This window comes from Diadema setosum, chromosome 19 (assembly GCF_964275005.1).
Source record: "Diadema setosum chromosome 19, eeDiaSeto1, whole genome shotgun sequence".
Lineage (NCBI taxonomy): Eukaryota > Metazoa > Echinodermata > Echinoidea > Diadematoida > Diadematidae > Diadema > Diadema setosum.
Window position 1 is genome coordinate 3,852,334 of NC_092703.1, and position 23,945 is coordinate 3,876,278.

Consider the following 23,945-nt stretch of genomic DNA (forward strand, 5'->3'; position numbering starts at 1 on the left):
CGAAATGAATAACAGTAACATTCACCTGCGTTCGATGGTTCGGAAATGAACACAATAATATTCAACTCCGTGTATATGATAACATAAATGTCTGATGTTTGCTTTTATGTTCAAGAGTAAATAGCAATAACATTCAGCTCCGGAAGATGCTGAAATAAATAACGCATGTTTGTTGTGACGTTCGGAAATGAATAACCAAAATAACTCCGTATATACGATGATAAAATAAATGTCTGATATTCGGTTTTACGTTCGAAATATAACAATAACAATCAGCTCCCTTCGACTTTCGGAAATGAATGATAATAATATTCAACTCCGTACGATGTTTAAATAAATGTCGGATGCTTGCTTATAATTTATATTGCTATGTACTTTCGCAAATAAATAGCAATAACATTCGGCTCCGGAAGATGCCAAAATGATTAATGTCACATGATTGCTTTTACGTTTGGAAGTGAATAGCAGTTACATTCTGCTCCGTACTATGCTAAAATAAATGTCGGATATTTGCTACATGTGTATTACATTTCGAAATGAATAGTAACATTCGGCTGCGTTTGATGGTAAAAAACAAAACAAAAACAAAACAAAACAAAACACACACACACAAAAAAAAAACTGTCTGATGTCTGCCTTGACGTTCAAAATTCGGCCCCATACGATATGATGAAATAATTGTCAGATGACTCATTTCACTTTCGCAAGTGGACAACAGTGACATTCGGCTCCGTACGATGATAAAATAGATGTCGGATGTTTGCTTTTATATTTGGAAATGACTAACTGTTAAATTCTGCTCCGTATACGACAGAGCTGCCAACCTTTCGAAGCACAAATTAGTACTCAGCAGCTCCAAAATTCGTGTTTTCCACCAGAATTCGTATTTTTTTTTCAATCTCCCTCTTTTTGCTATGAGGCCTACAGGCTCTAAACATAACGTTATGACACATGCCGAAGCATCCAGCTGGTCACCAGCACGATAAAGATTCTAAACTACGCAATGTTCAGCGTTGATTGATTGCTTTCTCGCAATGTGTACAAGTGCAAGTTTGTACCTCCAAAATCTTTCTGGGCTGATTATGGAAGCTTCCATTTTCTAGCAGGTGACGGGGAATGCTTGATCTTCTCAAGAGAGCTTCTGTGTGAGCGGATGCAAAACTCTGTTCTGTGTTTCCAATTATGTACTATCAAAACATAATCATGCGTTGTTTTCAGGCTTTTTTCATTTTATTGGATTTTAAACATCAGTATTCTTCGAAGTATTCCAATTCCTTTTCCCCTGACTGGAATCGGAAAGTCTGCTATAACGATGATCGCAAAATGCCGCGCTGTGTGTGGAAGCGCCGATGTGGTGCAAACACGTGGCTTCATTTTCAAGTTTAAATGAATGCGCCATGTGCTCCTGCCTATAAGAGGTTACTGCAAGTTCGATGGATCGAATGCGCCATAGCTGAGCTGAGCTGAATGGCTTGTTTACGGTAAACATGCAATTTACGTTCGATATGAAGAAATCATTACGTCTTTCACGAGGGAAAAACACACAAAACAAACAAACAAAATACACCCACGAACGAATGTTGATAGCCAAAACTTTGAAAAGTAATAAGCAGTTTTGATGCGCGTGAACTGAAATTAATTGTCCTTACACGTTGTATTTTGCTGTCTAACCAGGTGATGACTGCATCTCATTGGACCTTCTCGTAGTGAATTTGTCTGGGCATACGAGACCTTTCATGTATTTCTGTGATTGCATTTTTAATTGACTAATAATCAATCCTTTTGTTATTGTTCAGGGAACATTAGATATTCGATCAAGTACACTATAATCGACTCTTCGATGTTCCCTACTATGCGCCAAAAGAAAGGCTATAGACATAGAATCATGATATCTTTGGAATTATTCCTTTAATTCAACTAATGAGCTGGTTCTTCGATCGATATTTCCAGGATACTTACACGCTGTTTATTCCAATGCGCGCATTCTTTCGTCTGGCACGCACCTGGGTGTGGCACCTGCTTTTGTGGAAATTTCCACAAGGGAGAGGGGTGGGGTGTCAAGTTTCTTCGAGCCGAAGAGACTGCATACACAATCTCTTCGCTTTTATTTATTGTCATTCGTGTTTTCGCCTTATTCTTTGCTGATATTGAACATTTAGATTTAACTTTACGAAAGTTGCTATAGCACATGGTTCGTTTTGTTGTGAGGTGTACGTAATTTCTTTTTTTTTTTAATCATTCTTGAGAGGGGAAAGAAGAGTAAGGGGGAAAGAAGACTAGAGGGAAAGGGAAATAAAACAAACGTCACGTACGCTAAGCATTCACAGGAAGCCGTCTTTTTACACCAGTCACCAGCATAGTTATCATCACTATCAGACATCACTCAAGATCATTTTAGCCTTTTCCTATGATCAACATTAAGAAACACGCATAATCCCTCGAGATAAATACCTAGGAAACTCATAGTTACGTTCAGACGGCAGGCCCTAACCTCGAGGTTAGGAAACAAATACAAAGTATCAACACTTCCCAACAACACAAACATTTAGAAAAGACAACAAATAGCACATCGAAGCGGCTGGGATCAAACTCCGTCGCTTCGATTGCAGCGAAGCGGAGAAATCGCCGTTACGAAAATAACAGTGCGAGACACTAAGAGAATAACGTTTAAATACTTCAAAGTATAAAGGGAACAGATAAAGTGATATAAAATGTAAGAAATCGTACTAAACGAGGTGTGAGAAACGACGGAAATAAAACGAAGTTTAGTAGTAAGCTTAGGCCCTAGCAAAAGTTTTGCAGCACCGAAAGCTACGCGAAAATAAACACACATATAAAACTCGGTATTGCGACGAGATCCTATGGGATCAAGTCAATAAACGATACAAAACAAAGGAAATTGATTCATTTTGACGGGAAAATAGTTTGTTATAAGTATTCTGTTATATGAAATCTCCTTTAATAGGCCTAGAAATAATCGAGTTTCCACGATACTCTGGAAAGAAAGTTCGAACGCTTTTCACCTGCACATATACTGCAGAGGGCAGTGCACATCAGTCATCAATACACGAACAGAAACTCACCTCTACAACTTCCTCGCAGAAAATGATGCAATAGCGTTATAAAAAAACACACACAACACTCTAAAAATCATTTCGTACTTGGGAGGCAAGGGACAAGAGGATGAAAAGAAGAGAAAAAGAAGCAGACATTGCACAACGGGACGCTTTCACCCCGCCTCATACGGTACTGTAGTGGCAGCTGGCTACAGTGTGTAGACACTCCCCAGCCGGCCGGCCACACATTGGGATACCACGGCGATCCATGTAAACATCCAGGGTCCGTAGGCGACAGGGATTCACGCGCGCGAAGTTCTGTTCGGTGTACACAGTACGCAAGCAGCGATATGCGTGTGCGCACATTTTTCTATTCAGCGCTTTCCACATACGGTGCGTACGCAATGCATCGATATCCCAGCTGAATACAGATAACATGGCACATGCGACGTGCGTTTGCGATATTTTTACCCATTATTTTTCCCCACTGTGAATTCGTACTTTCTAAGGACGTTTTCATATTGTCGTATTCCCTTCGATTTTTCGTATACGAATTTTTCGGAACGGTTGGCAGCTCTGGTACAATGCTAACATAAATAACAGATTATTGCTTTCACATTTGAAAATGATTAATGGTATACATAGGCTCAGTATGATGCTTAAATAAATAGAGGATGTTTGCTTCACATTCGGAAATCAATAAGGGTAACATTCAGCTCCATAAGATGCTAAAATGAATGTCGGTTGTTTGCTTTTATACAGTGTATTTGAAAATGATTAACGGTAATATTCGGCTCCGTAAGGTTCTAACATACTATAGTAAATGTTGGATGATTGCTTTTACAATCAGAAATGAATAGCGGTAACTTTCGGCTCTTTACAATGCTAAAACAAACAATCTGGAAATGCTCCCACTTTCTCATCCCAAAAGTAAGCTATGACCACCTATATAGGCATCAACTTTTATAATTATCTATAAGCCTATTTGCTAAATCTTAGAATTCAGAATAATGGTGATAAGATGATCTACTTTTGTATTCATTTATTTTAGACATGGGTACCTGTCACGTCAGTAATGCTTAATAATTGTTTTTAGTAGGACCGATTTAGTTTTTCCTGTTTTTCTTGATTTTTTTGGCCACAAAAAAAAAATAGAAATCAATGATTTTGGTGGTCAAAAATAAAAATTAGTTTGGAGCCCTGCGATATCATTGGGCTCATCATTACTTAATCTTTCCCATGATACGCTAATATTTATATCATCAATCTGCCGACGTCATCCGACAATTCATGATTAAAACCTTTTTTTTTTTTCATCGTCCGTAACCCAACTTTGAACACGGACAGGGTGTTCTTTCTCATTCTAGAGTAATGAAGGAGCGCACTTTCGGCTGTGATCTAAGTCCTATTATCGATGTCGCCGTTTAGTGATCTAAACTTCAGCTTTGCTGAACTGTTCAATGTCTTGAGCAGGAAGCGAAAACAATGGCTGGACTAAGGAACCTTCGTTTTTAAAAGGGGGAAATAGAAACAAAAAACAACACTGAAACCGAACAGGCCGGCCGAGCATTGTTTAGGTTAACCACGCGTGGTGATAATCGCGCCCATTGATCGCTCTGTCCAGCTGGCTTAACCCTATTCTAACTGGGAGGAGTTTTTACTGGGGTGACCCCCCCCCCCCCCTTCAGATCTCGGCCACCGATCGCGCGATCGCTGCGAAATTTTTCCTGAAGATAGAGCTGGATGTCAACTACAAGATTACATGGTCATACAATAGAAAAATATTGCCTTTCTATTTTTAATAAATTGATGCAAAGTTGTGCATGAAATCATATTTTCACCTATAACTCCATAAAAAAGACTGAAGTATTGCTAAATTTTTGTGTCAAAATTCCTCAAGACATATAAACCAATTTTCATTTAAAAATAAAGCACAGTCAAAACCAATTTCTTTTGTTTTTTATTGTTTTGTTAATTTCTTATGTATTTTATTGTTTTTTCGACCTTGTGTTTTCTGTTGTTTTTCAAAATTTGTTGCAGGCACTTTTTCAGGCTTATCTACACTATATAGAATTGATTAATTTCAATGGTTCAAAGATGAAATACTATAATTTATATCAATTTAACCCCAAAAACACAATTTACATTCAATTTGCACACGATATCATGAATTTGAGCTGTTTTCCGGTTGACATGCATTTGCATAACATTACGTAACTTCAGAACGGTGTACTCAGACGTCGCAAATTTGGTCTCAAAATATGCGGAAGACTTCAATGAAAAAAGTTGTGAAACGACGCGGCAAAATCTTTGCTCGTTGCAGAATCGTGACGCGAAACGTGGGGGGGGGGGTCAATTTGACCCCCCCCAGTTAGAATAGGGTTAAGAGTATGCATATTGACCAAAAATAGTCAGAGGGATGCTAATTTACTCTTACAAGCTATGGCTACTATTTAAGTTGAAAACTGGAACTTTCTGAAAGGTTAAAGATGATCGTAAAATCAGTTCTGGCTACAGGATTTTATAATAATTATAATAGCATACAACATGTACCAAGTTTTCATCGTTTACCTGTCTTATCACTCCAAAGCAGTTCAGCTTAACTGTTGGCTTATAGAAGTGATCATCAATCGGTAAGGATTAGTCAGATGAATTCATGAATTCACTTTATGCATCACGGCTAATCGAACTATTCAACATCGTTGAAGTAACCATACTTTTTTATTTTCATAGTTCAAACTATTTCTTAACATTTATATGCAAAACGAAAGTACTCTACACGTTTTTCAAAATGCTCAGATGTAGTGAGTCAATTCCACAAAGATTGCATTACGGCAACCTTTACTGACCTAAACAAGTTTTCTATAGAGCTATCAGTTCTATTATAATGGCATTCTGATAACTTCGACTGCGTTTTGAAGTCGTACCGAGCACAGCATTCAAAACAACGGGTTCCTCAGGTCCTCTTTAGGTACTGGTATACTTGCTAAAAGCATTATCTTTAGCTTCCATTGACAACAACATGGGAGGAGAATGGAAGCGATCAACTTTCTCGGTAAATGAGGCTTTTCGTATATAGCACGCATTGCGTGCCTCTTTCTTTTTTCTGTTTCTGTTGTTTCAAACTACACTGCAGCCGACACACAACACAAACACACCAAAGTTTACATTCAGGCAACCGTATTTTGGTATTGGTTAGAATCGAATTATATCTGTCTTGTGATTGGCTAATTATCTGTAGCAAAAACAAAACAAAACAAAACAAAACAAAAACAAAAACAAACAAACACAAAAATGCTGAAAACTGCTTATCGAATATCAGTGGCGTGCCAAAGGAGTAAAATGGAGTCTATACTCTAAAGGGGCCTGAGCTTTTGATTCCAAAAGAATCTTCGTCAGAGGCAAAATGATATTTATCAGGCAGGGAAAGCAATCACATTATAAAGAAGTTCACACAACACGAACAGTCAGGGACAGGCTAGGGACACGGAACAAAGAAAACAAAAGGAGAGGATGGGAGGTCATGGGCAAGGAGGCCAACAGGTGAAGGGAGGGGGATTAAAGCAGGAGGGTGGATAGACAAAAGGCATAGGAGGGTCAGTGATAATCCTGAGTGCCATGGGGGTGCATCCATTTAAGAATGAATTTTCTCACACACCCAAGCTGTCGCCATTTATGTGTGTGCGATGAAGCGTTAACGCCGTCGCTATAAAGCAGGACTGTTGCATCATTGGGGGGGGGGGGGGAACGGGTTGTGAGCTTGAACATAACCTGAACTTTAAGGGCGATTTTCTTTTTTTTTCTTCTTCTTTTATGACTTCTAGGGATGCGGAAAGGGGTTGTTTTATGTATTATTGTAAAGATAAAACTATACAATGTATGTAGAATTCAAGTATTTATATATACATGTGTAGACATGCCTAAAATTTCGTTTACTGCGACATACGCATTTCGACCGAGCGCATCACGACCTGTATGGACTACGCACATGTATTCTTTTATCTTGCGCTCTGCTTTTGTGGGAATTTCTTCAAGCATAGGTGTCAGGTTTTCCTACGTTACGTCTGCGGTCATTAATTCCATATTTGTTAGTTTGTCTGCTTTCTTATTCTGTGTTTATGCATTTTACTTGAACTTAAAGGTCTAGACATTTCGTTTGCTAAATGCACGCGAGTCACGTTGCATTGTATGATGTATTTTGTTTCGTTGACCATTCATGAGAAGCGTTTCTTTGAGCAAACTCTCTTTTCACACCAAAATCACTTATAGAAGGTAGTCATCCACATTGGTTATCAAAATAATAATTCCGTCATTTTCCTTTCGTTCAGAAACAGGAATCAGAATTCTCAACACGTCATCCACATTGGTTATCAAAACAATTCCGTCATTTTTCCTTTCGTTCAGAAACAAAAATCTGTTATTCTCAACACGTTATTACAAAAATTACATCTCACAGCAATAATAGGGCCTACTATATTATAGAACCAACTCATCGCAGCAAAATGACACATTACGGTTACGAGGACATACACAATGCTTGAACAAATTACTTTGCTTCAAAATGTAGAAACAGATGAAGTGACATAACAAGAGAAAGGGCGCACCGAAAGAGGTACACTGTATCAAGATCAACTAAGATAAACTCTAACAAAAAAGAAGAAGAAGGAGGAAACTATTCCCCCCCCCACACACACACACACGCACACACATACACACAAACGAGTAGATACACAAAGGTCATATGTTTACCTTTGGGAGCAGTGATTTAAAAGATGTTTTAGATATCACATGTGATGCATAATAGGTCCGTTGTGCAAAGCATCCTACATAATTTTTTTGTAATAAAGCCTAGAATATAAGGAGATATCAGTATTTCTCTTATAGATTGTAAAGAACCTTCGGAATTAGGACCTTTGTTTCATTTTCGGATTAACGAACCTTTGGCATAACGAACCTTATTTCATTTTTTGATAAATGAACCTTTGGAATAACAAGTTACAAACCTCATATTTTCGGATTAACGGACCTTCGGAATAGCGAACTGTAACCGTTCACATAGTGTACTGTATTTTCGATCATACGGATTCAATTTTTTTTTCCAGCAGTTGTTTCTATCCCTATAACTCACATTTCAGAACTATGGGGGTTTTGTTTCATGTATATACGTGGTGAATTAATACGCCTTTAATGCAAGAGCAAAAACATGGGAAAGTTTGAATGCTTTTCACGTGCACAGATTCTGATAGGTATTATCCCGTAACAGGGGCGGATCCAGGAATTCCGTAAAGTGGGGGCGCGTTTACAAAATTAAAGGGGGGCGCACGCACCCCTCCCCCATTTTTTTTTTTTTTTTACATTTCTTTTGTTTCAACAACAAAAAAATAAAAATAAAGGGGGAGGGCGGGCGCCGGTTGCGGTCCTCCCTGGATCCGCCCCTGCGTAACCAAGTAAGTTTGAGAGAGAAAAGTTTGAGCCAAAAACACAGCGTTGACAAGTACTACCACAAATTGCATAGTACACAGTACGAGAAAGTATACAGCACGAGATCTCTAGTTTGATTTTCATTTCGCTTCGAATAGTAGACGAGCAGTGACAATCCGTCAAAGTGCTAACTACAGCTAGGGCCTAGCGGCACAGTTTACAGGTCTACCTTCTGTTCACTGCATGGTACACATAAACAAGAACAAAAGCGTTTTCTTCTTTTGCATGTTAGCATGGGGACGATAGTGAATTAAGTTCACCAAGATTCAATGTTTGTAAACAAGAAAGCAGCGCGGAGCAAAGACCTCAGATCGTTGTTATAGCACACGTGCATCTATTGTGGTAACATTTTAATCAACGCACTAACACCATCTGAACATACTCAACGATCATGCCACACAATCACTGTGAAGGGGAAATGTTCAGCAACAACAAGAGCACGAGTATGTAGCCTACCATATACTGCACGCGCATTCATTCCGTGAGTGCCAAACACAAGCTAGAAACACACGCAATAAAGAAACATCGCAAGTTCGTGAACTGAGGGACCCTTTTTTTGTCTTATATCTTAACAAGATAAAGACGTGATTTCGGGTGCTGTTCGTTATTCCATAGGTTCGTTATTCCGAAGGTTCGTTTATCCGAAACACATAAATTCCCTAAACCATAGAGGTTCGTTAATCCGAAAACGAAAAAAGGTTCGTTAATTCGAACATTTGCGGCGTTATTTCGAAGGTTCGTTAATCCAAAAATGACATAGGGTTCGTCATTCCGAAGGTTCGTTAATCCGAAAATGAAATAGGGTTCGTTATCTCGAAGGTTCGTTGATCCGAAATGATATAGGATCCGAAATGATATAGGGTCCGTAACGAACCTTCGAAGTAAGTCGAGCTTTGTTTCATTTTCGGATTAACGAACCTTCGGAATAACGAACCTTATTCATTTTCGGATGAACAAACCTTCGGACTAAAGAACCTTACTAACGAACCTTCGGAATAACGAGCTGTAACCGTGATTTCATATCCAATTTGTTTAATTGGACCTTTTAAAAGCTATGACTGTATGGAATCATTGAGAGCAATGAAATTTAACGGCCTTCTGTCCGCCGTATCAAAAGTGTGATGATAAAAAGGATGTGCGCATTGTCATTCGAAATACATGTCACTACATGTAACTCTACATTTAAGTAATTAGTCTGATTATTATATAGAAACTGATTTTGGGATTGATAGTCACTACTGACAGTTTTTATTCTCGTAAACGGCACCTGTCAATCTCACAGGCGTCAAGTCGAAGCACTCACACGTCATGAATTGACCATAACGTAAAAACGACAGAACTCTACACACAAGAGTTCTGTGATAAAAACACGCTGGGCACACAAGATGAGTATGTTGGAACCACATGGCGCACTCACTGCTGGCAGGGCAAGCACGTGCTTTGCTCATCGAACTGATCGTTTTTATAGCGATCATAATATCGCTGCACAGCAGAGATTCGTATTCCAATGCACAGTAGGCCTACTCTCTCTCTCTCTCTCTCTCTCTCTCTCTAAAAAAAAAAAGAAAACATTCACACTTGAAGGGGTGGATACATTTAAAACGGAGTCAATTTAGAGTGAATTTGGAGTGAATTTGGAGTGAAAATGTTCATTTTCACTCGGAGTGACCTCCGGGATCACTCGAAGATTTTGGAGTGCTATTGATGTAGCGCGATTCCGCTGCTTAAATGCATTCAGTTTTGCTCATAATCATTGATTTCATCCTTCTTTTTTTTTTCTTGGAAAGCAAGCACTCCTTAAAGAGGGAAAACCCCGATTGGACAAATTGCGACGTAAACATGCATTGACATAGTTATGTGATACGTATAAACAATTTATCATGAAAGGAGAGAAGGGTACCTACAGTACATGTATCCAAGATAAACATTATGCATGCACGTGTAGTACCACTTCTCGGGGACTCGAGTGAAGTTAAACGCAGCTTTGTTGATTACATAATGCCACTCTGGTGGTTTCGCCATACCCTTCTCTCTCTCCTACGTTTTCTTTGTTTTCTCCCTCTCTTTGTCTTTTTCTTTTTTCCCTACAAATCGTGTACTTTAAGAATAGACAGACGGTGTTAAACTTCAACTCAAGTGGCTTCTTAAGATCTGCGCCTCTTTCATCCATCTTAGGGACCGTGACACTATTGTGAATGACACAATTAAAAGCATCACACAAGGACTTTCACGCCTCGTTAGACCTTTAAGACTCAGATCTTTTTCTTTCTTTTTATGTGTGTGTGTGTGTGTAGACGTGGACGCCATTGGGAAATATCAAGCTCGAGACAATAAGTGGCCACTTACAATATAATGACCGACCGATGTTGAAGGTAGATTAAATCAGTAACTAAGTCAGAAATTGGGGAACCAGTAAATAAATAGGCAGCGATCGACACTTCGACGGTTTGCCAATCTAATGTGCAGCGATCGACGTCGAAAGTGTCAATCAAATACGTTATTTACGGTCGACGTCGAAGGTTGATAAAATCAGTAAGCAGCGATCGATGTCGAAGGTTGATAATCGGATGGGTGCTGTTCGTAATATTCCGAAGGTTCGTAATTCCGAAGGGTCGTTAAATTCGAAACACACAAATTCCCTAAACCTACAGGTTCGTTAATTCGAACGTTTGTGGCGTTATTCCGAAGGTTCGTTATTCTGAAGATTCATGAATCCGAAAATGAAATTAACGGAACAATATACCTTCTGAATAACGAATCTTCGGACTAGAGAGCCTTCGGAATAACGAACATCGGAATAATAGCTACCGATGTGTAAGGTTGATGAAATTATTAAATAGCGACCAATGTCCAAAGTTGATTAGGTCATACCGTCCGACGTTAGTGATCGAGAAAACTATAAAGTAGCGGCTGATGTCGAAGGTTGATAAAATAAGGACAATTAAATCAAATAGGTATAGCGTCCATAATGTCGAGATCAAATAAAATTGAGCAGCAACGAAGTGTCGAAGGTTTATGTAATCAACTTGGTATCGCACGACATCGAATGTTAAGCAAAATTATCTGATTTATCCGACATTTGTTTTAGCATTGTAAAGAGGCTAAAGTTACCGTTATCCATTTCTGATCGCAAAAGCAATCATCCAACATTTACTAGTATTTTGACACCTTACGGAGCCGAATGTTACAGTTAATCATTTTCAAATGTTAAAGCAAACAACCGACATTCATTTTAGCATCTTACGGAGCTGAATGTTATCCTTTTTCATTTCCAAACGTGAAAGCAAACATCCGCTATTTATTTTAGCATCTAACTGAGCCGATTGATACCGTTAATCATTTCCAAATGTAAAAGCAACAATCTGTTATTTATCTTAGCATCGTTCGGAGCAGAACATTACCGTTATTCATTTCCAAATTTAAAAGCAAACATCCGACAATCATTTTAGCATCGTACGAAGCCGAATGTTACTGTTTTTCATTATGAACGTCAAGGCAGACATCAGACATTTACTTTACCATCAAACGCAGCTGAATGTTACTGTTCGTCATTTCGAAATGTAATAGCAAATATCCGACATTTATTTTATTATATGGAGCAGACTGTTACTGCTATTCACCTCCAAACGTAAAAAGCAATCATCTGCCATTTTCTGGGCATCTTCCGGAGCCAAATGTTATTGCTATTTACTTTCGAAAGTAAAAGCAAACACCCGACATCTGTTTAATCATCATACGGAGTTGAATATTAGTGTTATTAATTTCCGAACATCAAAGGGATCATTCGACATTTATTTTAGCATCTTCCGGAGCTGAATGTTATTGTTATTTACTTTTGAACGTAAAAGCAAACATCCGGCATTTATTTTTATCATCGTACAGAGTTGAATATTATTGTTATTCATTTCCGAACGTCAAAGCAAAGATCCGACATTTATTTTAGCATCTTCCGGAGATGAATATTATTGCTATTAACTTCCGAAAGTAAAAGCAAACATCCGACATTTATTTAATCATTGTACGGAGTATTATTGTTATTCATTTCCAAACGTCAAAGGGATCATTGGACATTTGCTTTAGCATATTCGGGAGCTGAATGTTATGGTTATTATTTTACTTTCGAACGTAAAAGCAAACATCCGGCAAATTACTGATACTTTTCAAAAGATTTTCGCGGATCGATTTCAGCTAATTTCCTTCATGTAGCCGATGGTTGACGGGAGAGTTTGATTTTCATATCATTAATTCCGCGCTGGAGCGCTCGGGCAAATGCGGGTGTTTAGACGAGCGTGAAAGTGCGGGCGACTTCCCTCGTCTGTACGCGTCCAAACGCCCGCGTATTACCTAGTACGCCCGGACGAAAGGGCTTCCCGCATTTGCCCTAGGGGTTTTTGTGACGTTTCCCGCGGTCGGCACTGTAGTTTCCAAAAACACACCCTGATTTTCTCGGTCTCTTTTATACTTGTCTGCATCATCTTCAGTTTTTGCACAGAAATCATGCTGTAGTTCAGTCAGTTCCTACAATACTGAATCTTTCATAGCAAGCCTCTGGCAAGAACTCAACAGACATAATATGCAAAATTGCTAATCTTCATATTTACAACAGTCTGTTCTTCCAAGACTATATACCAACCAGACATGCTCGGCCCTTATAAACAAATTTGTTGAACACATACTTGAGACATGCATACGCCCACCACCAGGAATCGAGGGGAAACACCTGAAAGTGCACTGACCCTTGAAGGCACTCTACTTCTTCCTCCTCCCCCCCCCTCTCCCCCCCCCCCCACCCCCGCCCCACCTTTCCTCAGAGGTACTTTGCACAGGGAGGACCCAACAAAGAGGAGCGATGGACACACAATATGGGTTGCCCCACGGGCCAATAAAATCGTGGTCTCATTCTGGTCTCTGGTGAGGATGATGGAGACCACTTTCCTCCCTGTTTTCGCCCGATGCCCGACGAACGATGCCTCGTAATTTGCTGGCTTTTATCCCGGCTCTTGTGCAGAATTGCGAAACAAATGGGAGAAACTCTTCTTTTCTGCCTTGTCTCTCTCTCTTAGCAGTGATAGATACGCTGCGGCAGGGTGCACTTCTGCTCAGGGAAGGAGCCGACAGGAAAAGAAAATTGCTGAAGATGAATTTGTGGTCGTGGACTAACTTGATGAGTACTGATTGGGATAATTGTACTCCACTGCATGACGACAATTATTCGAGTCCAGCGACAGCAGATCTCGACACATGGTTGCCAATTTTGGGAGCAAACTCAGTCACTTGGGAAGAAAGTACAGCACAGATTCGCACTAATGATCAAAATGCAAATGGGAAACAGCGCTGTATAAACACAGATGGGCGCACAAATCAGCAAAGAGGAGATTGGAAGAAAGAGACAGTAGGGAGAGAGAAGGGGATGAGAGAGAGAGATATATATATATCCCAAGGCTTGACGAAATATATGAAAATGCAATTTCATTTTTCATACTGCACAGAGCGCTGCAGGCGATGATAAATGGTGTTTGTGTTTTGAGGCGCATCAACCCAAAAGACAAGGCATTACATCTTTCACTGAAACGATGCATTTACATAAGTGATGGCAGATAAGTTACTCTGCACATCAATTGCTGAAGTGTATATCTCACCACTACATTTATTTATCTACTCATAAAATCCACTCTCCCATGATTACTGCAGTTTAAATTTCAGACTCCGGCATTCTTCATTTGCTTTGGGGGGATGTACATCATATATATGAGTAACATATCACATGCAGTTTTGTCACTTTTATGTATTCCCGTTAATCTTCCCAAATCATCTTCTCTGGAGGCGAGCCAGGATTGGCAAGAGTTATGGGGTGAGAAAACTCGAATCACTCATTCTTCTTTTTTTTTTTCTTTACCTCAAAAAGCTTTCTGCTTTAATTGCTACAATTATTGCTAATCACAACTCACCTGGTAGCCTTTGGCTTTGGTCTTTTTGTGCAGAATGAATTAGTCATGTTTGCCCAAATTCACGTAATATATCAAACAGACATGCTGTCAATGATTGTGTATTGCCTGTGTTTTCTTCCTAATTATCATAGGAGGAGCAAAAACATTTTTATTTTCGTTTGGAGATCACTAAGTTTTCCATGACAGATTGTCAAGCCAAATATACATGTAGCAGAAAAAAAATCTTGCAAATCTACTCATATTAATCCAAAATTATTTTGTTGAATATTGTTACACTCTCTATTAATGAATTGCTGTGTCTTGCATAATAGTAGACATGAATCCTCATGTAGTACTAACAATAATGACTATTACTGATTTCTCAGTCCCAATTTGGCAGCCTTCAGCAAGCCCTGTACCAGTGGGAAGGATTGGTGTGGCTCCCTTGTGAATCTTAAAGGAAACCCAAACCCAAAGAGAAATGTGGATTGAGTGAAAGCAGCAACATTTAATAGTAGAACACATCAGTGAAAGTTTGAGGAAAATTGAACAACCGATGCAGAAGTTATGAATTTTTAAAGTTTTGGTGTTGGAACCGCTGGATGAGGAGGCTACTAGAGGTTATGGTGTCATGTGTGAACAACAATATAAAGAAAATATAAAGGGAATTCCACAAAAATTCATTTTTCATTCAAATTACACATTCCATCAACATGATACGGACATATAATGAGAGTAGCAATTATTCCCCCTGCTTTCTGAAAGCAGTTAGTCAAGTGATCTTTCATCATGCTAGAAAAGTGAATTTTTGTGGAATTCCCGTTATATTTTCTTACTAAAGTTTATAACATTGTCCACACATACGTTATAACCTCGAGTAGTCTCCTCATCTAGCGGTTCCAACACCAAAACTTAAAAAATTTATAACTTTTGCATCAATTGTCCCATTTTCCTCAAAATTTCACTAATGTTGCTGCTTTCACTCAATCCATATTTTTCTTTGGATTTGGGTTTCCTTTAAAGACAATCTTTGACAATGTTTCAATTTCTCAAACCTTTTAGGAGCTGGATTGTTTATTCATGCCTTTAAGCATCATCATACAGCCAAGTCAGCAGACTTGGACAACTTCTGAATTGAGCCCCCAACACAATGCTAAACAGTAACTTTAAATCTTCCTGTACCATCATTGTATGACTTGGGCAGGCTCTGCCTCCGCAAGCCTTTCTTTTCTCTCTTATTTCATGCTTAGCTCTACCATACATCAGGGAAGTAGAAATCCCATCCCTGCCTGTCTGTCTACGATTTGCTTGTATACCAGATATCCACTCAGTGAACAAATCGCCGTGTCCTGCTATTCCGTGAAACATGACCAGGAGGAGCATCAAACAAATGCTGTCTACCCCCTTCGCCAGCACGAGACACACGGATCTGGTACGTCCAAATAAACGCAATCTAGTGAGAAACAAACACACGATCGGTTACGAGTCTGTGGGACAGGGGGAATGGGAATGGGGTATTAAAGAAGAGAGAGAGAGGGAGAGGGAGAGAGAGAGGGTGAAAACAAGGAGGACAGGAGGACAAGGAGAAGAAGATGAGGATGAGACCATTTTCATCACAGGATGTTGATACCCAATGCATCTCTGTTCCAGGATGGTTTTACTCTTTACTTTCACATCTGTAGGCAGAGAACTCAGAGACTACATGTTTCAGGAATTGTACATCCTCCTTAGCCAAAAAGAAATAAAGAGTTTCCCAAAATACCTGAACTGTGCCTTCATGAAAATGAGTAATTGTGTTGCTGTTCTAATATTGGCAGGTATGAATATTTCACTACCAACCTATTTGTAAGTAAAGATCTGACCAGAAAATGCTGCTCACCTAAAACAGAACTATGGTTATACATTTTCCAAATCTGAAAATTCATTTGAAACCAATGAATTTTACATTAGCAAAGACAAATTTCCTGCAATGACATAAAAATCTCACAATATCGTGTGATCAGCATAACGATCCAAGTTTCGAAATCTTGCAATTATTTATGAATTATCGCAATAATTGAGAAATAAAAATGAGAAATAGCACCATAAATGTGTGTCATGGTAAGTGAGTGAATGCTGGACAAGTAATCTCAAGACCTGCTGATCCCATCATTTGAAACACATCATAACAGTGCACGAACGAAAAGGGCAAAGGGTCACCATTTACAGAGATGTCGGGCATGCGCAGTTTGGTCCACAAATTATCACGATCAGCGATAAGCAGGATATTTCTGTCCATCTGAAATTGCTCAAAAACATCTCAGTATTTGGATTGCGATAGACATCCCGCAATTTTGTCTGTGTGAATGAGGCTATTATTATATAAGTAGAAAGACATTGATCACCGCAACAAATAGTACAGAGAATGAAACAGCTATGACGCTTCATACATGGAAAGATGTGCACATCCAATATGACATATTCAGAATCATTTTAAAAAAGGACAGACAGCCAAAAATACTACTGAAACTAAACTATTATCAAAAAGAGAGGGAGAAGGATAAGACAGTACATGTAGACAAAAGAAACAATGAATATTTAATAAAGAGAGATAAAGACACTATCAGAGACACATGGAAATGCAATCAACCCAATGGCAACAAAAACTGGGTTCTGAAAGCAGTCTCTAATATCCATCCAGCTCTGGTCCTGGACATTTATTTGTGGATCAACTGGAATTACACATGCGCCACATGTGCGCAGGTGGTGTGTCAACTTTAGAATGAATTCAGCATCTCAAATGCTCTCTTGGAAAGAGATGAACAGAATTTGCTCTATCACGATAAAGCTAGATAAATGAATGAGTATTATTGCCGTAAATGGTGATTCTTTACTAAATCCAAGCCAAGGGGGGGGGGGGGGGGGCATCTGGGGGGCATTTTGTGGAGCTTTTTGTCAGATATCTTGTCTGACAAACTGTTCAAAGCTACTGAAACCCTTGAACCTGATTGGCTGAGAGCAAATCTGTCCGGCAAAGTTGTCGGACAAAATGCTTCATGAAATCCCCCCCCCCCCGAATGGTAACAAATTCATTGAATTTGAAAGCTATGTTACTTGACATCAGAAAGGATTTGATAGTTAACAGTAAACTGCCTTGCACAAGTTTAGAGTGAACACACCACTGCTACACTTTGGAGCCGAATTAGCCATATATCGCTTATTGCAGCAACCGCAAATACTCTCCCTGGCACGTTGTGCAGAATGAATTGACCCAAATCTTAGGGGATACCGCGGTGCTAAAGTGATATGCGGACAGTCAAATCAATCAAGACGCTGTCTGTGATTTCTAGCAATGCAACCATATCTGGCGTTCCCTATTAAACAAGACTTTGAAATGAAACTCTTTGATTTTCTGTTATTTCAGTGAACAAATCATTCTCTAGACTTCATCCTGTTTAATTTCACTATGCTTTATAGTTTATTTCAGGATACTTGTCCAGCTCTTTTCCTGTATTGTTTTGCAATTTAAGATGTTTGGATAATGTTGAATATAAAGCATTGAAGATATGAAGGGTTGAAATAACAAATATGCTCAGATGGAACATTTACACAAGCAATACGAGCACTATCTAATATTGCCTTCTCTACTACACAAGTCATCTTCAAAGCTTCATATCAATGCATTTGTTTGTACAAAGCATATCAGACAGGATATGTTAATGAGTTCAATGTTGTTGTTGTTTTCTCTCTTTAAATAATAAAATCAAACAGCAGACCGAAATTCCATCTCTTACTGTACTACAAAGGATAGCATTCCAGCGCTAAGCTTACATGGTAGTATACAAAATGTGTAAAGATGACTGCTTGTCAATCAATTATCTGTGTCCTCCAAAAATACCATCAACAACAACACCAGCAGCAGCAGCAGCAGGTACAGCAACAACAGATAAAACATACATCAACTATAAATGCAAGAGCATTAAAAAGAAACCAAATAATAACATAAATCATATACAAAATTATAACAACACAAAACATTTACTGTTAAACATGATATTTTCACGGCATGAAATTTTCACGAATGGGAGCTGACGGCCTTATTCACAGTATGAAATTTTCGCAAGTTGCCTCTAACATTCAATGCATATAATGTAGACAAGACCTTTAGCATGCATTTCAATTACACGGAACTCGGTTCTTGCGAAATTCGTGAAATTAAAATGCACGTGAACATTCCTCATATTACAGTATACTACAAATCTATCTCTCTCATCCCACCCTTCCCCATGGTCCATTCATTTCATTCTGAAAATACAGATAAAAGTCTTTCTATAAACTTTACTGTACAAGAACCACCAGGTACATGATGTGTGTGATGGGCTTAAATGAATAGGCCTCTGCAGTGATACTTAATAACTACTGGCAATTTATGCCCTATGAAAATGGGTACACAATGCACACTGGTCTGGCTCTTCTATGATTTCAGCATTACCTGATGATAATGCATTTTGAGTGTAGTGTAAACACTCCATAATGAATGGCAAATTCATGGCTACGAAGGGAATATGAATCTCTGTGGTACACACAGCACCAAGTGAAACAGCCCTTGGTAAACACAGAAAACTCACATAAAACCAGTCTAGTCTAAAAGTCGCTCACAACTATACTTGTATCTAATCTGTACGTGGGGCTATTCTAGAAAGCAATCCTAGTGCTTTCAAGAGCCTGATGTGTTGGTATCAAACAAGGGAAAATTAACAATTATGGCAAACAGAAAAAAGCCGTCAATCTCCCTTTTTTTGTTTCCTTTTCTGATGTTTATTACTAGAAATTTAATTTAATTCATCACAAACAATTCAGCTTCAAGTGAGTTCTTGTAAAATCTGTCATTACAGGTGCAACTTCCCTTCTGACCAGTGTGAAACAAAATGAAATCTGTGCAATGTAAAGAGGCTTCCAGCCAAAAACAACATCCAGGTTGGGGCTAAATATGACAAAATTCATGGAATCTTTCCTACCTCTTGTTTGGAGATGTTTTCACTCGGTTCCTACACCGTCTCATCAGCCATTCGTTCCATTGCCATCGAGGATGAGGCGGGGGAGACATTTTACCAACTCAATCTCAATGACGAGAGATACATGGATGGTGGGATACGCTACTGGCAGCAAATTCAGAGGATGGTCACTCCAAGTTTTTGCTGGCTGGTACTGTAACAGATGCTTCCAATTGTCCGTTCTGGTTTAAATCCGCATTGTCTAACTCTGATGAGGCAATATCCAATGAATTTCCTAATGGTTGAAACCTGGATATGGAGAGGAACACACACACACACACACACACAAAGGTATTACATGTTAGGAGTACAGTCAGATGAAAACATAAACATACTAAATGCATTGTATCTATTCCATATTCAGAGATAACATACAGGAAGATGCACATTGTATTTCATCACTTTCTAAAACTTAAAAGGATCTTTTTATTTGCCAAATGTATGATCCTTTAATGTTTAATAAATTTTAAAGGAACACATGAATATCAGTAAAATTGATGAAATAATATCACAAAGTCCTCAAGAAATTAAACTTCCCCTGCAATGAGCAAATTAATTTACAATGTACATTATTCTACAAATTAACCATACAGTATATCCACATATTTCTCACTTCTTAATCAACATCAAAGCAGTGATGCACCTGGACACTTAAACTCAGAAGTTCCCATTCATATCAAACAGTATCCTTTCACAGAAATCACCTTCAAGAAAGAGTTAAACACACACACACACACACACACACACACACACACACATACACACACACACCTTTATATCACAGATATCTATCTCTGTACATTCACAATTTTCAAAGAAATATATGACAGCTACACTGTATAATACACAGAACAAATCATTTAAGTGCACCTCTCACAGTCTAAAGCGTATACATACATAGCTCACACTTTACTCAAGTCCCTGGGTGCAAATTTCTCTCTCCAGCAGCTCTGTAACAAAATGTATTAAATTCATGTATGAATCATCCAAAATCTATAAACTCTCCTCATTGCTCTAAAAGTTTCAGATTGACCTTGTGCTCCCTGTGTTTGCCATTATTTTCCACAAAGCTCTCAAGTTCTCGCTGCATACATATTTGCTCAAAGCAGACGTTACGACCTCTCGCAGTGTTTAATGCGGACGACTGTGCTCTATGTTGTTAGTCTGTGGAGCCAGACCCAATGTTTGACAGCCATGATGAGTTAGTATTAACAATATCTATCATTTGCAGATGAAACAAAAACCAAGCTTTCGGTGCTTTGAAATAGTTCTAAAATGTGAGTTAGGGATAGAAACAACCAACGTAAAAATGTTAATCAGTATAATCAATGTTAATTATTGTTAAACATACAAAATATGCACAATAGTAATGATAAAATTATTTCTAGACTAAACCATCTACAGTTATGGCTTCTTGAAAAATAATGATATCTCTTTACATTTTAGGTTTTATTGTGAAATGTTTATATGGTAGGATGTTTGTGATACAGCTGACCTACACACAGGCATCAACTGTGATAACTCGAACATTTTTTTTTTTTTCAATCACTGCTCCCAATGGTGAACATTACCTTTAATTATCAAAGCTAAAGTTAAAGAAAAAACTGTCTCTGTCATGCAGTACACAAGTACATCTTCTCTGGAGTTTGGGGAGAGGTCAAACTTCTATGAGACTTAAATTAATTTGTGCAAACTCATTATAAGAAATCAAGAATAGATACAATGTACAGGATGTTGGGATAACAGTCTAACACTTGCCAATATCTCTCTGATTTCTGTGTAACTCTAATGATATTTAATATTACCAACTCATCTACAATTTAAGCGATTATTCCTACACAGAGAGAAGTCATCCTATCTCCACCAGATGAAGACAGACAGTTTCAGTAGCTGGCTCTGCTTTTCTATCAAGAAGAAAATGCACTGTAAATAAATGTTTGATAAGCTATTCAGAAGGCCATACTGTTACCATGGTTCAGTTAAATGAAGATGGATGCTTTTTATTACAGTGATGCCGACTTCTAATATGCCACTATCTGTAGTGTAACATATCTACAATACATGCCTGAGAAAGAAATGTGTCATTGGATATTTTCATTTGTTTGATTTCACAGCAAAAAAAAACCCCCCAAAAAAAACAAACAAACAAAAAGACATATCAAATGTGGGTTGCATCATTTAACGTAGCATTATATCAATAACCCTTCAAAAATTAATTTCAACCATGATTCAAAAATGAAAATTTAAAGTGGCACCAGTAGAAAAGTAGAGATGACACATATTAATATGCTAAAAATTGAATCATGCGGCAGGATCATTCCCAAAAATAATAGTAACATCTAAAACTTTATCTCATGCACCAAACAGAATTTAAATATCTACACTGTATGTACGGTATGAAGGCATCTATAATATTGATAAGTTCCTTGCAACGAACGACATGTTAAATAAAATTGGCTCTGTCATTTTAGGTCATGTCTTTGGCGCCATAAATCATATCATCTCACATACATATATAATGATCCAGTCAGTCTCAACGCCACACGAACAATGAGATTAGACACTGTATGCATGTTCTTCTAGATAAAGTGAATGTATGACAATATTTTCATGCCACATTTGGAGGTTACTTGGTTAAAGCCATTGCCACTCATGCATCAAATATCACCTTTGTGACTTTCATGGAACTTGTAAAAGCCTGAAATATAAAAGAGAGAGCTATGGCAGTTTTCAGGTTTATTATTGTTGGACAAAGCCTCTATAGAAAATCAAAATGTGATTTCCCCAAATAGTTCAATATAGTGCTCATCTGATTTAATCTGGAATCATTACTCATGAAATGCAGTGCACGTGATGAAATGTTTACAAATTATTTCAATATATGAAAGCACAAACCCATTCAATAGGGACATAATATTGGCTGAAAACTTTCACTGCTGCTGATCAATGTCTACAAAAATGAAAACTAAATCCACAGACACGGAATTTCATTTCCTTACCAAAATGGCAATTTTCAAACCAATCCAAAATAGAATCTGCTGACTGTGCAGACCAGCCAAAACATTTGCTACCTGACAATGATATAGGACATAGGCCTACAGTTTATTGAACGACACAGTGGAGTAATATTGTGCTGGTGGGGGTTATATCAAGCACCATCAGCTTTTATTCACAACATGCACTTCATTTTTGATTTCCAGTTTGTGCGTGATTGTCGTAGCGAACGTGTACCTGTTGCCAGGGATATCAATTGGTATAATAACTGCTCATGGTTTAGAGATCAGGTTTTGTGTGGGGTGATTTGCATGGGCCGATACCATCCACTGCGATAAACAGGAGAAAAACTAGTTTCCTCAGACCAATGCACTTCGCTTTTCCTCATACACTGTAGTGTTGCTTGAAGAGACAAGAGACACCTGAAATTGGAGTACCGGTATTGCAGCAAGACATTTTCATGAATTGGAGCCAACAGCCTTTTCCACTAGCATTCAATTTTCACGGACATTTCAATTTTGTGAATCTTGGTTCTCGTGAAATTCGCGAAATTAAAATGCATGCAAATACTCCTCGTTTTACAGCATAAGATTAGCTGACAACTGAGAGCACAGAAATCTATAATGGGTACGGGTACTCCTAGGCCAGTATGGCATTTTTTTAATAAATCTCATATAATTTTTCTTATTGTTACCACGATGTGAGATTTCATTCGTTTTGTTTCTCCACACTTAATTATAAAACATTATCTTAAATGTATTTGTTTGTTGGTTCTTTTTTTTTTTGGGGGGGGGGTTGCAATAAAATTGTAAAAGCACATAAAAGTGCATTATTTCAGTTACGATTTCCAAGAATCAATCTTGACATGGCAAAAATGTAAACTTCCATGACAACATCTAGACAAAAAACACAGGGACTGTAAAATGAATTAAGGAGACAGGATGCAAAAAGTAATTTCCTCCATACAAGTACTTTCATTATTTGATTCTCAAATAGGAGTTCTACCTCAATGGAAGAATGGTAGCCATACATAAAAGATACAACAGGGTTCAACAACTTTTTATTTCAACATATATTGAATTTCTATGTGCACTCTCCTGGCCTCTTTTTCTTTAAATCACAAGGAATGAATAGAAAAGAAAGAAAGACCTAGGGAGAGTAAGAAAGAGGGAGAAGGTTAGAGAGTACAAAAGTCTTGGAATCACACACACAAAATATGAACTCAAGGCCCCAGGTAAAGTCGATAAGTACACAGGTCAAAATTGAGCGGATTTGGTATGAAAAGGAACGGAAATAAGATTGGGGGGGGGGGGTATTGATTCTGTGCATTCCTCATGAACGATTACAGAATGAATTATTGGAATTCTACAACCACTAATTCTATTACTCAGAGCAGAACTAGTGTATTTGCAAGAAGAGATGCTACGGCTGCAATGGAGGGCCCATGTTCACAC

The 23,945-nt window shown here is 38.3% G+C and overlaps 1 protein-coding gene across 1 annotated transcript in view; it reads right to left on the reverse strand.

Moving 5' to 3' along the window:
* The window catches only part of LOC140242904 (uncharacterized), a 65,154-nt gene extending 45,411 nt beyond the window's left edge, over nt 1-19,743 (reverse strand). The window contains exon 1 of the mRNA XM_072322651.1: nt 19,462-19,743. The gene's annotated coding sequence lies outside the window, so the exon portion shown is untranslated. The remainder of the gene's footprint in view (nt 1-19,461) is intronic.
* Between the last annotated feature and the right edge of the window lie 4,202 nt (nt 19,744-23,945).